Below are 11179 nucleotides of genomic sequence, written 5' to 3' on the forward strand. Positions count from 1 at the left end.
TGTGAGAGATGTCAGCACCATGCCTCCATCTCAAGAGGGAGGAGTAATAAATATAGGAAATAGAGATGGGAGGAGGCCATTCTTGCCCCCTCCCCAGAGTTTGCTACGGTGTTAACCTGGATTGTGGCTGATCTTCCACTTCAACACTATTTCCCTGCACTGCCCCAGGTGTTTTTTACTATCTAGAAATCCCTTGATCTGTTCCTGAACATGCTCAATGACTGAACCTCTACAGCCCTCTGGGTCCGAGAATTCCAAATATTCACATCCAACTGAAGTTCCTCCTAATTTCAATTTTAAATTTCAGGAAGGCTCTGATGGATGAAATGGTGTTAGGACGAAGAATGGAGACTGAGTTGGATGGCAGATCAGGCTGAATGGGCTACTCCTCCGTGTATTTTCTTTGTTTCGACGATGCCCCCCTCATTGCGAGACTGTGCCTCTTGGTTCTAGACCCCCCCGCCATAATTGATGTGGGGGATGAGGAGGGCAGCATTTGTAGACTGGGTACATATTTCTGAGATTGGCTGGCACACACTTCTTTTGGGAAACAAGGAAATGTGAGTTGCTGCCTTTTCCCAGGCAAATCTTGGGCGGCTGCAGTTAATCTCCTGTTTATAATCTGGCCGACAGCTACCAGCTCTGTAACTGTGCTTGATGTGTAACTAGAAGATATTGATGCAGTGGTCTTATTACCATTGTGGGTGGCACAGTGGTAACGTCACTTGACTAGCAATCCAGGTTAATGCGCTGAGGTCATGGATTCGAGTTCCACCACGGCTGAGGGTGAAGTTTGAATCCAATAAATTGCAGGTGACAAAACCTGGAAAAACATGTCCTTGTTGTAAAAACCCATCTGGTTCAGGAATGCTGGCTGGGGTAGGGAACCTGCCCTATTACCCTCTGTAAGACTCCAGGCCCACTGCAATGTGGTTCACTCTGGGCCTGTAACTTTGGGCAATAAATGCTGGACTGGTACTGACTCGCCATGAATGAATTTCAAAAAATGTGCATTTGTGCTTAGCTTCAGTGAAGCTTCAAATAAACCTGCCATCCCTGCACTTCACCTGCATGGTCAGACAGCAAAGGGGCATTGACTCCTAAAGGAAACCTGCAGCATCAGTTCTAACTTCTGACAACAGCGTAGGTGCAAACAAAGATTCGCAAGAACACCGAGGGCTGAAAGGGTTTGATCAGGAAAGGCTGGTTGGTTTATTTTCTCCACAAGGTTGTCTTTAAAAGTGATGCAGGTGGATGCACTAACACACAATTAAGACCATCAAGACTCTGCATCATTCCAGGATGATCTATGTTCCAAATACCACATTCCCATCCATCTCCGATAACTTTTGACTCCTGTGTCTAACTAGATTCTATCCACCTCTGACTTAAAAATATTTAATAATTCTGCCCTCCACCTCGTTTTCAGGCAGTGAGGTCCCACCTTGTAAAACCTTCGGAGAGAAACAAAACTCTCCTGTCCAACATTAAACGGTGACCCTTAATTTTAAACAGTGCCCTCTACAGGACTTGCCCGTATTAGGGAAGCCTCCTTCCCATAGCCACCTACTGCAGACCATTCAGGATCTTACACACTTCAATCAAAGCACCCCTCACTGTTCTTAACTTCAGTGGGAACAAGCCCAGTTTGTCCAACCATTCCTCCTGAGACAACCCATTCATTCCAGGGATCAATCCAGGAAACCTGTTCTGAGCCACTTCCAGAGCATATACATCTTTCCTTAGATAAAAAGACCAAACCTGCACGCACTGTTCAAGCTATGGTCTTACCAATGCCATGTACAACTGAAGCACAACATCCTCACTCTCATGTTCAACTTCTCTCATTATAAAGGACCACGTATGCATTGTCCCCTTCATCAGGGAAGGTGTCTTCTCTGGGAAACTAAAAGAAGAGAGCATAAGATGCTAAAGTCAACAGGGAATTCCGGAGTGAGCTCTTAATGTGAATTCAGGATGTGAGATTCATTTCCTGATCCATAGGGATAGCCTCTCTGCCCAACACAGTAGTTGACAAGCCATGAGCCTAACTCCAAACTACCATTTTAGTTTCTAACCATATCTTCAGCACTTATGGCCTCTGTCCAGCGTCAGTCATGGCTTGGAGCTCACTAGACTGCTTGCTGGTAGATCCTGGACCTTCTTAGGGTACCAAACAATACTTCAATTTATGTATATCTTCCAACCCACCAAAGCTGTGCTGTTCGTGTCAATACAGTGTGGAGCAGGAAGAACAGAGCAGATCAGGCAGCATTGCATTGAATCTGACTCCAGTACCTACAGTTCTTGCTATCAACTGTGCTGTTAGTGTACCCACAAGAGCTCTGTCGCCACTTCAGTCTCTCTGACTGGGACGAGGGGCAGGGTGAGGAGCTGTCACATGACAGAGGGCGACATGATAAGTGGCGTATATCCCCGTTGCAAGTGTGTCACCCATGGGTGATAGAAGATGAGCACCCTGGCCATACTTTGTGCACAAGCAGATTCACAGGAATACCAGCAAATTCAATTCCCCTCAAGCCCATCACCATGCTGATTTGCAAATGCATTGTTGTCCCTTCAGTGTCACTTGATCACAATCCCAGAATTCCCTCCCTATGGGCATTATGGATCTAACATACGGAAAATGGACTGCAGCTCTTCAAGAAGGCAGCTTCCCACCAATTCTAATGGGCAATACATGCTGGCAATGTATTGGTAAATAAGTCAGTCTTGGCTCCCTTCCCTCCCTGTCCCTAATACCCTTTCATACTCCCTTCTATTGTCTCAGTCCTTGATGTTCGCAACTTGCTATCGAGGAAAGTTATAACAGAATGGTTTGGTTTGCCTCATTGGAGGTGTACTAAGAATGAACCTACATTGTGTGGGTCTAGGGCTGTGTGTGGGCACAATCAGGGAGTTGCAGGAGATCCACTTCCCTGAACCAGGTTTGGTTTCTTTGACAGCTGTGGTGCTGTTCACTTGTGGAGTGAAGAAACTTAACAGCCTTGCTCTGTTTGGACACCAATGGCAGGATTTGAACTCACAACCACCCAGAAACATAAAAGGCTGACACCTGGTGTTTAACTCAATGCCCAGCGCTATTTCTCTGCCCGTGAGTAGTGTACGCAATGGCTGTAAGGAGGTCAGCCAGCTGGACACCGTAGAATATGAGTTCCCTGATCAGGGCTCTTTATTCTGGTTCAGCCAAGGACTATAAAAGGATAACTACGGATAAAATGAAAAGAATTCTGAAGTGAGCCCTTAATCTGAATTCAGGACGTGAGGTTCATTTCCTGATCCACCAGGACAGTTCTATATAGTAGTTAACATGCCAAAGTGTTATTCATTAAACCCTGATAATAAAATGTGAGGCTGGATGAACACAGCAGGCCAAGCAGCATCTCAGGAGCACAAAAGCTGACGTTTCGGGCCTAGACCCTTCATCAGAGAGGGGGATGGGGGGAGGGAACTGGAATAAATAGGGAGAGAGGGGGAGGCGGACCGAAGATGGAGAGTAAAGAAGATAGGTGGAGAGAGTGTAGGTGGGGAGGTAGGGAGGGGATAGGTCAGTCCAGGGAAGACGGACAGGTCAAGGAGGTGGGATGAGGTTAGTAGGTAGCGGGGGGTGCGGCTTGGGGTGGGAGGAAGGGATGGGTGAGAGGAAGAACCGGTTAGGGAGGCAGAGACAGGTTGGACTGGTTTTGGGATGCAGTGGGTGGGGGGGAAGAGCTGGGCTGGTTGTGTGGTGCAGTGGGGGGAGGGGACGAACTGGGCTGGTTGAGGGATGCAGTAGGGGAAGGGGAGATTTTGAAACTGGTGAAGTCCACATTGATACCATTAGGCTGCAGGGTTCCCAGGCGGAATATGAGTTGCTGTTCCTGCAACCTTCGGGTGGCATCATTGTGGCAGTGCAGGAGGCCCATGATGGACATGTCATCAAGAGAATGGGAGGGGGAGTGGAAATGGTTTGCGACTGGGAGGTGCAGTTGTTTTTTGCGAACTGAGCGGAGGTGTTCTGCAAAGCGGTCCCCAAGCCTCCGCTTGGTTTCCCCAATGTAGAGGAAGCCGCACCGGGTACAGTGGATGCAGTATACCACATTGGTAGATGTGCAGGTGAACCTCTGCTTGATGTGGAATGTCATCTTGGGGCCTGGGATGGGGGTGAGGGAGGAGGTGTGGGGACAAGTGTAGCATTTCCTGCGGTTGCAGGGGAAGGTGCCGGGTGTGGTGGGGTTGGAGGGCAGTGTGGAGCGAACAAGGGAGTCGCGGAGAGAGTGGTCTCTCCGGAAAGCAGACAGGGGAGGGGATGGAAAAATGTCTTGGGTGGTGGGGTCGGATTGTAAATGGCGGAAGTGTCGGAGGATAATGCGTTGTATCCGGAGGTTGGTAGGGTGGTGTGTGAGAACGAGGGGGATCCTCTTGGGGCGGTTGTGACGGGGGCGGGGTGTGAGGGATGTGTCGCGGGAAATGCGGGAGACGCGGTCAAGGGCGTTCTCGATCACCGTGGGGGGAAAGTTGCGGTCCTTAAAGAACTTGGACATCTGGGATGTGCGGGAGTGGAATGTCTTGTCGTGGGAGCAGATGCGGCGGAGGCGGAGGAATTGGGAATAGGGGATGGAATTTTTGCAGGAGGGTGGGTGGGAGGAGGTGTATTCTAGGTAGCTGTGGGAGTCGGTGGGCTTGAAGTGGACATCAGTTACAAGCTGGTTGCCTGAGATGGAGACTGAGAGGTCCAGGAAGGTGAGGGATGTGCTGGAGATGGCCCAGGTGAACTGAAGGTTGGGGTGGAAGGTGTTGGTGAAGTGGATGAACTGTTCGAGCTCCTCTGGGGAGCAAGAGGCGGCGCCGATACAGTCATCAATGTACCGGAGGAAGAGGTGGGGTTTGGGGCCTGTGTAGGTGCGGAAGAGGGACTGTTCCACGTAACCTACAAAGAGGCAGGCATAGCTGGGGCCCATGCGGGTGCCCATGGCCACCCCCTTAGTCTGTAGGAAGTGGGAGGAGTCAAAAGAGAAGTTGTTGAGTGTGAGGACGAGTTCGGCTAGGCGGATGAGAGTGTCGGTGGAGGGGGACTGGTCGGGCCTGCGGGACAGGAAGAAGCGGAGGGCCTTGAGGCCATCTCCATGCGGAATGCAGGTGTACAGGGACTGGACGTCCATGGTGAATATGAGGTGTTGGGGGCCAGGGAATTGGAAGTCCTGGAGGAGGTGGAGGGCGTGGGTGGTGTCACGGACGTAGGTGGGGAGTTCCTGGACCAAAGGGGAGAAAATGGAGTCCAGATAGGTGGAGATGAGTTCGGTGGGGCAGGAGCAGGCTGAGACGATGGGTCGACCAGGGCAGGCAGGTTTGTGGATTTTGGGAAGGAGATAGAAACGGGCCGTGCGGGGTTGGGGAACAATGAGGTTGGAGGCTGTGGGTGGGAGGTCCCCTGAGGTGATGAGGTCGTGAATGGTGTTGGAGATGATGGTTTGGTGCTCGGGTGTGGGGTCATGATCGAGGAGGCGGTAGGAGGTGGTGTCGGAGAGTTGGCGTCTGGCCTCGGCGATGTAGAGGTCAGTGCGCCATACTACCACTGCGCCACCCTTGTCTGCGGGTTTGATGGTGAGGTTGGGGTTGGAGCGGAGGGAGCGGAGGGCTGCCCGTTCTGCGGGGGAGAGGTTGGAGTGGGTGAGAGGGGTGGAGAGGTATCTGCAATTGGCTAGAAAGCCCATGAATCCCACCTTCCCATAGTACCAACCACAGGACACTGACGATGGGATAGAATTAGGGGAAAAAGATACAGAATGAATATTACTCAGTTTGATGTAAGCTTTAATCCTGCAGATGCAAGCCCAGGTTATACTGAATTACAAGGATGCTACAATTCAAAATCAGGCCATTCAGCCCAAATGGTCCTTGCTAATGCTTACATTCTTTCCAATCCAGCTTAGGTAAAATCACAATAGCCCCAAACAACTGCTCCCTCTTTCATTTAAAGAGAGATGGCTGGTGCTGAGTTTAGCCAAGGGTTAACATACCACAGGCACAGAGTACTGTGAACCTTCGCTGTAATCACAGCCAATTTGGGAGCTGAGCCCATCCTTTCCATATTAATCTACATTGCAAATCAACCATCTCGCTAATTGGCCTGCAAGTCAACTCAATTATATCCTTCATAAAACATATAAATGGCATGTAATAGAGGATTTATTGGACGCAACCTGATGACACATGGACTAATGCAAAATGGAGAGTGCACTTTTATTCAGCTACTTAAAGAGACCAGTGTTTTGCAACATATTCCAACTATTTGTGCACTGAAATATTCACAACTCTGCAAACATTTGAAAACTTTATTTTTATTTTAATCTGCAAGAAACTCTGACCTGTTAATACACAAAATCATTGAGGTGAAAGCTGTATAGATTCAGAGTTACAGAATGACACGAGTGAGAAAGAGATGGAATGTTGCACTACTAGCTTGGAACAGAAAGAATGGAAGCACTTGGGCTGAATGGCCTGATTCTGAGCTTTAATGTAAGTGTAGTCCAATGTAACCGGGGTTAACATTGACAGGATTAAAGATTACATCAAATTGAGTGTCACCAAATGACACTGTCACATCTCTCGCAACAAAAATCCTTCCGTCCTCATGGAGTTAGGTCCCCAGCCAACTGCCCATTGAAAAGACTTACCCAGGATGAAATAACAGGTTAAAAAACCCTGTAAATCTTGGAAATAGTGGGACTGGCCTGAACTGGAGTTCCATTTTCAAGCTTACAATATGAGTTTGGACGAGCCCGATCATTTCCACTTTTGAGAGTTAGTTTCTGGGAAAGATTCTTTAAATCCCTCAGTGAACAAAAGAACATGTGAACGTCAGAAAAAATCTAGGCCATTCAGCCCTTAAGCCTTTCGACAAGATTATGGTTAACCATCTTTCGTTCCAGCTCCCAATAGCCCTTAACTCCCTGATATTTCACAAAATCTATCTGCATGCTGTTTAAAAACTTCCAGCGATCTACACTCCCCTACTTTCTGGAGTAGATATTCCCAAACATTCACAGCCCTAAGACAAGAAATTCTTTTGCACCTCAGTTTTAGATAAGTCTTCACTTATTCTGTATCTATGTGTCAAGTTTGGATTGTCCACTGGTGGAAGCATCTTCTCAATATCTACCCTGTCAAGCCCCCATCAGAATCTTGTATGTTTTAATGAGAGCACCCTTTAGCTTTCTCAATTCTAATCAATAAACACATCACCTGTTTAGCTGTTCGTGATAAGGCAACATCTTCACCAGCAAATATGGACAATGTACCCCTCATCCAAGTCATTAATACAGCAAATTATTTTGGCTAATGGACTAATCCTTGTGGCACTCCATTAGTTTTACTAATTCATTCACAGGGTGAGGGCATCACTGGCTATGCCAGCATTTATTGCCCATCCCTAATTGCCCAGAGGTGCAGTTAAGTGTCAACCGCATTGCTGTGGTTCTGGAGTCACATGCAGGCCAGACCGGGCAAAGATGGTAGATTTCTTTCTCTAAAAGGCATTAGTGAACCACATGGGGTTTTCTGACAATCAGTAATGGATTCACAGTCATCATTAGACTCTTAATCCCAGATATTTATTGAATTCAAATTCCACCATTAGCTATGGTGGGATTCAAACCTAGGTTTCCAGAAGATTGCCCGGGTGTCTGGATTAAGAATCCAGTTTCATCTTTTCAACTCTTCTAAAAGACTCATTACTCTTGACTCTTTAGCTCCTCCGCATTAATCAATCCTTAATCCATGCTAATATATTACCTCAAAATTGTGAGTTCCTAATTCTTTCAAATACCTTTAATGTGAGACCTTATTGAATGCCTTCTGGAAATGCAAATACACCGCATCTACTGGATCCCCTTAATCAACTCTGCTTGATAATATCCTCAAAGAACTCTAGCAAATTTGTCAAAGATGATTTTCCTTTCATAAAACCAAGTTGACTCTGTTTGATTGCCTTAAGCTTTTCTAAATGTCCTGCTATATCTTCCTTTGTAATGGGCTTCAGCATTTCCCAATGACAGGTCTGAGCCTAACTGGCCTACAGTTAACTGCCTCCTGTTTTCTTCACTTGTTGAAATCATGTTAGTGGTTTTCCAATCTGCTGAAACCCTCCTGCAATCCAGTGAGTTGTGGAATATATTCAATAATGCCTCCACCATCCCTGTAGCCACTTCCTTTAAATTCCTTGGGTGCAGGCCATCAGGCCCTGGCGGCTTGACTGCCATTACTTCCATTGCTTTCACAAATACTCTCACAGAGCCTCAGAATCGCAGAATTGCTCCTGCCTAGAAAGAAGCCATTTGGCCAATCGTGCCTGCACTGGCTCTTCAAATGAGCAACATTATCAAGTGCCAATTTCCTGCTTTTTCCCTGCACCCTTGCATGTTATTTTGAACTAAGCAATCATCCAGTCAATGCGCCAGTTGAAACTGCCTCCAGGCAGTGCATTTCAGATCCTAACTATATGCTGCATGCAGACATTTTTCTTACTTTGCAGATCAAATCTATGTCCTCTCGCTCTTGTTCCTTTTACAAGTGAGAATTGCTTCTTCCGTCTACTCTCCATCCACGCTCTATCGGATCTCCTGTCAACTTTCTTCTCTCCATGGAGAACAATCACAACTTCTTTAATCTCTCCTCATTACTGTAGTTCCTGATCCCTGGAACCATTCTTGTAAATCACTTCTGCGTTCTCCCCAATGCATTCATTTCCTTTCTATAATGTGGTACGCAGAACTGTCCACAAAACTCCAACTGAGGTCTTGAATATAAATGCAACATCACCTCTTCACTCTGGTACTCTATGTCTCTATTAAAAATGGGGAGGTCACAGCTGAGTGCTTATCACTGAACTGTTAATCCCAAAACTCAGCTAGTGCTCCAGGGACCTGGGTTCAAATCCTGCCAATGGCAGGTGGTGGAACTTGAATTCAGTAAATATCCTAGAATTAAGAGTTTAGTCATGACCATGAATCCATTGTCAATTGTTGGAAAACCCCATCAAGTTCACCAATGTCCTTTAGGGAAGGAACCTGCCATCCTTACCTGGTCTGGCCTACATGTGACTCTAGACCCGCAGCAATGTGGTTGACTCTTAACTGCCCTCTGGGCAATTAGGGATGGGCAATAAATGCTGTCCTAACCAATGATGCCCTCATCCTGTGGATGAATTTTAGAAACGGTATGTTTTGTTAGCTGTTCTCTATACCTGATCTACTACCTTCAGTGATCTGTGCGCATACATATCCAGTCCCCTCCGCTCCTGTAAACCCTTTACATTTATTCCCTGTTTATATTGTCTTTCAGTGTTCAACCCACTAAAATGCATCACCCAACACTTCTCTGCATTACACATAATCTGCCACTTTTCTGCCCACTCCAACAAGTCTGTGTCCTTTCGATTTCTGCACTGTTTAGAACTTCTCACAGTTGATAGTTTTTCCAAGTTTTGTGTTACCTGCAAACTTTGAAATTATCCCCTGCACACCAACAACTGGACTATACATACCTATCAGGAAAAGCAAGGCTTTCAATGCCGATTCTTGGGAACTCCACTATAAACCTTCCTCCAGCTGGAAACATAAATCTTATGATGATTGTACTGTTTCTTATTCCTCAGTCAATTTTGTAATCATGTCCCTTTTATTCCATGATCTGTAACTTTCTCCATATGCCCGTGGTGTGGCACTGTAGCATAAACTTGCTGGTTGCTCAGATACTTCACATCAACAGTGTCATACTTAACTAGACTTTTTGCTACCTCCTCTCAAAAGCTCCAGTGAGCCATTGAGGCACAATTCCCCTTTTGAGATATGTGCTAACTTCCTCATCATCCCATCTTTTACCGTGTGCTTTCTAATTCTGTCCGTAATAATTGTTTCTACACACTCCCCAACCGCTGACGTGAAGTTCATCGATTTGCGGAATCCCTACAGTGTGGAAGCAGGCCACTCGGCCCATCAAGTCCACACCAACCCTCTGAACAGCATTCCACCCAGATCCATGCCCCTCACCTCTCCCTGTAACCCTGCATTTCTAATGGCTAACCCACCTAGTTTGCACATCTCTGAACACTATGGGAAATGTAGCACGGCCAATCCACCTAAACTACACATCTTTGGACTGTGGGAGAAAACCAGAGCACCCAGACGGGATCCAAACAGACACAGGGAAAACATGCAAACACCACACAGACAGTCGCCCAAGGGTGGAGTCGAACCCAAGTCCCTAACACTGTGAGGTGGCACTGCTAACCACTGGGCCACCGTGCTGCCCCTCTCTATACTCGTATAATTGCTCATCATTTTAGGAAGCTGCAAGATCTTTCTTTGCCTTAGCACCTTGCTTATCCATTACTTTTGGATTGTTTATAGTGTCCTCCACTGTGAAGATTGATGCAAAGCATTGGTTTGAATTATCTGCTATTTTCCCGTTCAGAAGCAGCAGTGGCAGGGGAGGAACCCATTACCCAGACCCTGGGTGTTGTAAAGCAGCAGCACCTGGACGAGCGGAGATGGAGACACCAACAAGAGTGAAATGGAAAACATGAACCGCTGAACCAAAATACAAAGGCCTTTGCAGTTAACACCATGCAATGCAATCAATCATCCAAGGTGGCACCGGAGCATGGCGACACTTTGCCAATAACACGCAAAACAACAGTTTTCACTGTAGCTGGGTACGTGTCAATATTAAATAAATCTAAGTCCATATCATTTGAACCTCTTCAGGTTCCCTATCCTTTGGTAACCACTGTTTTTGCTTTTTTGTGTGGGTTAGTTTTTGTTTGCCTTCATTAACCTTGGGTGGTTCATCCTTCACATCTGATCCTTTTTGAGTGGAAATTTTTTGGTCGGGTGTTATCTTTGAAAGGAGTACAGGAGCAGAGGCACCTTCAGGTTGCTGTGCATAATTCTCTGAAGGTGTCCAGGCATGTTGCAAGAGTTGTTAAGAAGGCTTATAGGATCCTTAGGTTTAGAAATAGAGGCTTAAGGTATAAAAGCAAGGAAGTGCTGTTACATCTCTACTAACCATTGGTCAGACCACTTTTGGAGTGTTACGTTCAGTCGTGGGCACCTTATTTAAAGAAGGATGTTAAAGCCCTGGACAAAGTGAAAAGGACATCTACTAGAATGATACCAGG

The sequence above is a fragment of the Stegostoma tigrinum genome, chromosome 35 (genome assembly GCF_030684315.1).
Source record: "Stegostoma tigrinum isolate sSteTig4 chromosome 35, sSteTig4.hap1, whole genome shotgun sequence".
NCBI classification, from domain to species: Eukaryota; Metazoa; Chordata; class Chondrichthyes; order Orectolobiformes; family Stegostomatidae; genus Stegostoma; species Stegostoma tigrinum.